Source organism: Marmota monax, unplaced genomic scaffold (genome assembly GCF_021218885.2).
Source record: "Marmota monax isolate L192 unplaced genomic scaffold, Marmota_monax_Labrador192_F-V1.1 WCK01_AAM20220418_F8-fsc02888, whole genome shotgun sequence".
NCBI lineage: Eukaryota > Metazoa > Chordata > Mammalia > Rodentia > Sciuridae > Marmota > Marmota monax.
Window position 1 is genome coordinate 1,849 of NW_026693978.1, and position 5,958 is coordinate 7,806.

Sequence of the window (5,958 nt, forward strand, 5' to 3'; positions counted from 1 at the left end):
TAAAATGGTCTGGAAGCCATTTTAGGAGAAATATCCAATACCATTTCTAGGATTAAAAACTGCATTTATAAAATTGAAATATGATCATTGTTTTTGAATAGATGAGTGGACTATAAGTGATAGTATGGATTTTTGTATTTCCTAACAAATAGCTTAAGGCCAGCAATATATATATATGTTTCTTTCTGGAGAGAACAGTACAGAAGGATAATTTCACATTTATAACAAAGGTTTTAAGAAAAAAAATACCCTTTAATGTAATGTAATGTACCTTTAATTGTAAGACAGATATAAAAAAGGAGAAAAATGACAACTTAGAATCTTTGCTTCCATAAGCCCCATATGTGAGATGAACTTGAGAGAACTATCCTAAGTGGAATTCCCAAATTTATGAGGTTGAGAGCCTGTCTTCCATTTTTTATATTATTCATCCTTGTTTTAAACAATACTGGCAGTTGTATTAAAAGCATATGATTGATTTGATACTGAAATTTTTATATTCATTGATATAATTAGAGATGCTGCTAAGTTTGAAGGCTGTGATTTCTGATATTTATTGTGGGCTTTGAATACATAAATTCAGTGGGACTCTTAGAGCTGAAAATTATGTTTATTAAAACATGGAATGCAATGGTTATTATGTTGTAAGACTCACTTTTTTGTTTATGTGGATGTATGTTTACTTTAAGAGAGAAATAAACATTCCCTTAAGACCTGGTCATGAATTATTGACTTTGTGAAGTTGAATATAACTGGGAAATTCAGAAAAGGACAGGATTTTCTTTATCTTTTTAAAAGTACTTTATTAATGCTTTTCCTTTTCCCAAATGGATTTGTCCCAGTGATTTCTAATTGGTTTTGGGTGTATGAAATCTGCCTTTATAATAAACATTAAAATTGGATAACTTGGATGTTTGAATATTTAAAAAACTGAAATTTTAGGCAGGTGAAACCCAATTTGTTTATAACATGACTTTCAATTTAAACACACCATGGCACAATAGTGACATTTCAGAATTGGTAAGCTACAGATAATGGGAGTAAAATGACACATTGATTAACATATCATCTGGAAGCAGAACTCCTTTAGAAAAAGTTGGCCTGGGTGTTGGAGGGATTTAAATGCCTGTTCCAGTTTCTTCATTCTGGGATTGAAGAAGGCAAGCTATTGCTCTAGGTATAGTCACACTTCTCAATGGGCAGGCATGCTGTTAGCAATAGGGTGGAGGATTGTGGTAGAGGGTTTATGTGCAGTCAGAGGATTGTAACCATTTCCTCTGTGCATTGTGAGAGGGTCTGTTGACAACAATGGAAGCACATGCTTTCTCTCAACCTACATCATATCACCATCTTCCCACACAGAGGCATCTCTAATTTCAATGAATATCAAAAAACTTCAGTATCAAATCAGCCATATGTTTTTAATAGAACAGATACAACACCCAATATTTTTAAAACAAAACACTGTTGCTTGTACACTTCCTTATTTTATGTGCCTTCTTAAGGACAAGAAAAGCTTTGAGATTTGGTTTTTTTGTTTGTTTGTTTTTTTGATTGCATAGTCAATATAGAATCAATATTCAGCAATTCATTTTTTCTTATTTGCTTATTCCTACTTAAGGAAATAGAGTGAATTCTTACATATCTTTTTAAAAATTTTTTAATTTTTTATTTCTATTTCCCTACCTACCATCCATCTATCCACTTATTCATCCATCCACTTACCAATCTGTCCATCTGCTTGTCTACATATCTTGTTTCCACCAGAATAGTCCAAGAAATATTAATAGTGAAAAAATAATAGATAAATCAGTCTTCCTAAATAGAAGAATTATGTGGGGGCTGGGACTGTGGCTCAGCGGTAGAGCGCTCGTCTAGCACGTGTGAGGCTCTGGGTTCAATCCTCAGCATCACATAAAAATAAATAAACAAAATAAAGGTATTGTGTCCAACTCCTTTAAAAAAAAGAATTAATTGGTCAACATTGTGAGGCTCTATATAGTTTTAGTAGAATCTGGATTGTATAAGATGAAAGGAAACTAAACTCTTGAAATATAGTAAGTAGAGGAAACAAACATTAATTTTAAAGTTTTTCAAGGGCAGGATTGAGATATTCAGTGCATATGCTTTTCAGTTTGGATAATTAACTTTCATACTATTATAATTATCTAAGGAATGTCATTTATCATTCCATTCATCTAGCCCAATTCTCTCATCTGTATCATAGTGCTATTTATGTGATTGTGATGGTTGGCATTGGAATGTGAAATCTGTTCTTTTAAATGATGATACCAATAATGTAAAATTCTCCCTATATTTAATCTGAGTTATATTTTAGGACATTCAATCTCCTCACTCAATATGCATCAAAAGAAATTTTTAGCATTGGCATTGTTTTTATGGAAATGGAGTAGTAAAAGTGGATAACTTCAATGATTTTTTTATTTTTAAAATATATTTTTAATTTTTATTTTTTTTGTTTGAGGCAGGGTCTTGCTGTGTTGCTTAGCTGATCTTGAATTCCTGGACTCAAGCAATCTGCCTCAGCCTCCCAAGTAGCTGGGATTATGGGTATGTTCTGTGCGCAGCCTAAAATATATGTTCATTTTTAAATAAGATATAGTAATTGTACATATATATGTGATACTGTGTGTGTGTGTGTGTGTGTGTGTAATGATTATATTTGGGTAATTGACATGTCTACCGCCTCAGACACTTATCATTTCTTTGTGTTAGGAACATTCAAAATCTTCTATTAGCTACTTCAAAATACTCAGTTTATTCTGTCAACCATAGTTACCCTATTTAATTGTACTGAATGACTATTAACAATCCTCCACTCTATACCCCTCCCTGACACACAAAGCAGGTGTGTTAATACTGAATTAATTAAATTAAAAAAATCACTTGCCTCTAACAGAACCTCTCAGACATCCTTATTGTATTGATAAATTAAGTGTTGAAACAGGAATTACTTTTTATAGTTTCTACTATCTGCTATTTTTAATTTTTATGTTTTGTGCATTGGGAACAATGTGGGTTCTGGGTTCAGAAGTGGGTTCAAAATCAGACTCATAGTGAGGCCTTAAACTCTCTAAGCTTCAGTTCCCTGTCTTTAGAATGGGGTTGTCATGACCATTAAGTACCATACTACAACGTGCCTGGCACAATGCCTGGTACATAGCAGGTGCTGGGTAAATGATCTTATTCTTATATTAAAATAAACATGAGTTATTAATTAGTGTGATTCAATTTTAAATTTGACAGACAATTGAGAAGTATGTGCAATAGCTACTCTGGAAAATCATCATATAGTATAATCCTACCACCTTGACCTTTGGTAGACTCTGGTATAGCTACATCAGAAAAGAAAGCTTTGGGAAGATAGCAGCTATTTTATAAAATATCACCTATGGTAAAGGTTTCCATTAATGAAATCATTTCACACAGATACATATCTAATTATATTTATGTCATTAAAAATACAAATAACCATCTAAAACTTTGTCTCTCTGGAATCCTTTTAGGCAAACACCACATTAAGGAGATACGTTCTTTTATAGCATCTTAAGCAGCAAGTAATTTATGCCTTCTTGAAAGAGGGTCAGGCCTTGGCCGGGGTTGTCCTTTGCCCTCGCACACTTGCGCCACCAATTTTGGGACGCTTCCTCTACTGCACTGCCTTCCCAGAGCCCCCAGTGCTGCCATAGCCTGCTCTGTGCTGTCATGCCCGCCCCTTGCCTCTGGCAACTGCTGCAGTGGGCACCCGGGGCCAAGCATTTGGCCCTAAAGACTGCTCTGTGTGTGAGCCAGGTTGGAGCAGCAGCCAGGCCTCTTGCAGCCTTCTGGGCCCTGCAGCTCTGGCTGCCGCATGCTGAGCATGGAAGGAGATAAAGCTTTTGTGGAATTCCTGACGAATGAAATTAAGGAAGAAAAGAAAATCCAGAAGCATAAGTCCCTTCCCAAGATGTCTGGAGTGAATGGGACAGAAGCTAAATTCATGCAGAAAGTTGCTGGGAAAAGATTACTGTCACTTTCAACATTAACAATAGCATCCAACCAACATTTGATGGTGAGGAAGAGGCCTCAGAAGGGCAGAAGGTTGAAGAACAGGAGCCTGAACTGATCCACTCCCAATTGTGTGGTTGAAGTTAGGAAGAGTGATAGTCAGAAAGCTCTTGTACTAGACTGTCAGTATCCAGAGGATGAGATTGGACAAGAAGAGGAAGCCGAGAGTGACATTTTCTCTATTAAGGAAGTTAGCTTTCAAACCACTGGCGAGTCTGAATGGAAAGACTAATTATACTCTGAACACAGAGTCCTTAGACTGGGCCTTGTATGACCACCGAATGGATTTCCTTGCCGACTGAGAGGTGAACAACACTTTTGCAGATGAGGTGGTGGAACTCAGCACAGCCCTGGAGCACCAGGAGTACATTAATTTTCTTGAAGACCTCAAAAGTTTTGTCAAGAGCCACTGGAGAAATCAGAGACACTTGAAGGCCTTAATATTATGGTGAGCTTTGACCAGTGAACAAAAACTACCCTGACACCAGACTGTGTGCTTTGAATTGGATGTAATCCTAACATCATGGGGGTGGGGCAGAATAAGCACATTTAAATTATTGCTATCATGCTCTCATTTACTATTTATTTGATAGTTTTCCTGTACAAACCTATTATTTCTAGATTTTTGTATAACATAATGATGGACAATAAAATTCTTTTATCTCCAAAAAAAGAGGTTCATATGATATTTGTAATTTCTTCATATGAAAGTACCTGATAACATTTTACACTTTAGTTGGAGGACAGATCTTTCAATGCTCAAAGATTTAAAGGTTTTTTCCCCATTTTTTTCAACGAACATGACAAGTTTATTTTATAGATGTTAATTCATTTCAAGAGTTGGAAATTCTAAGTCTGATTTTTATTTAAAATATTCTCCTAAACCTTCATAACAGAAGTTGAGCCTGTATGTGTGTTTGCAAAAATTCTTGTGGTCTAACATTCAAGTTTTGTTTGGGAGGGGTGATGAAGGACAGTAGAAAAGTTATTAATATCTTTAGAATTCGATGTTGTATGTATAATTTGAATATATCTGGAAAACAATGAAAATTATTTCTACCATCTCAAGTTTTTAATTAATTTCTTAAGGGTGGAAGGAAATACTTTGAAAGATTTAGCAGTCAAATTCAAATGACTATGCAAACAGGTGGCAAAATTTCTTCTCCACCTGCCATGCAACTTTATCTCAAGAAATGTTTCATTCAGCAAATGCTGCTGCTAACAGATAATTCTCTTTTTAAGAGCAGAAAAACAAATGGAGGGGGAATAATTCTTTGAAGAAAACATTTTTCTTGATTTTTTTAAAATTGTGAGTATGAAAAATATGTATTTTGTTTTCTTGGGGGATGGGTGGTGGAAAGCATGAATGAGTGAGTGCATTGATTAACCCACCTGTTTTGTAGTATTGTTAAACCATTGCTGGCTGTTGTTTTGTTTCTCTTTTTGTATACCAAAGCACTGGTAGTAACTTTCTGATGTGATAATTATATTAACCTGGGATCTTAAAACATTTGTATAATACTTTAAACACTAGCTCAAGAGACCATATTCTTAGTGAAATTGTGTTATTAGAATATATTGTTAGACTTAACCTCTGTAAGGAAATGGTGGCAAGCAAAATGTTGCACTGAGAAACCAAATGGTAACTAAATACAAAAAGGTAAGGATATTGTTCATATACTTTTGCATTTTTACTTTTCTTTGATTCATTTATTTGGTGTGAGCTAGAAGCTAATGTGCCAAGGCATTAGTTGGCATACACAGCCTCTACTAAGAAAAGTTATGTTTCTCTGTATTTTTGAAACTAATAATTTCAAAAAGCACCAAAATTTAGTTTCCCAGTCCTTCCCAGTAAAATTTGACCTGATCTGCCTTTCTGTATAACATGAA

At 34.8% G+C, this 5,958-nt stretch overlaps 1 pseudogene; it reads left to right on the forward strand.

Moving 5' to 3' along the window:
* The first annotated feature begins 3,813 nt into the window (after window positions 1–3,813).
* On the forward strand, window positions 3,814–4,675 carry LOC124106409 (complement component 1 Q subcomponent-binding protein, mitochondrial-like; annotated as a pseudogene).
* Window positions 4,676–5,958: the final 1,283 nt, after the last annotated feature.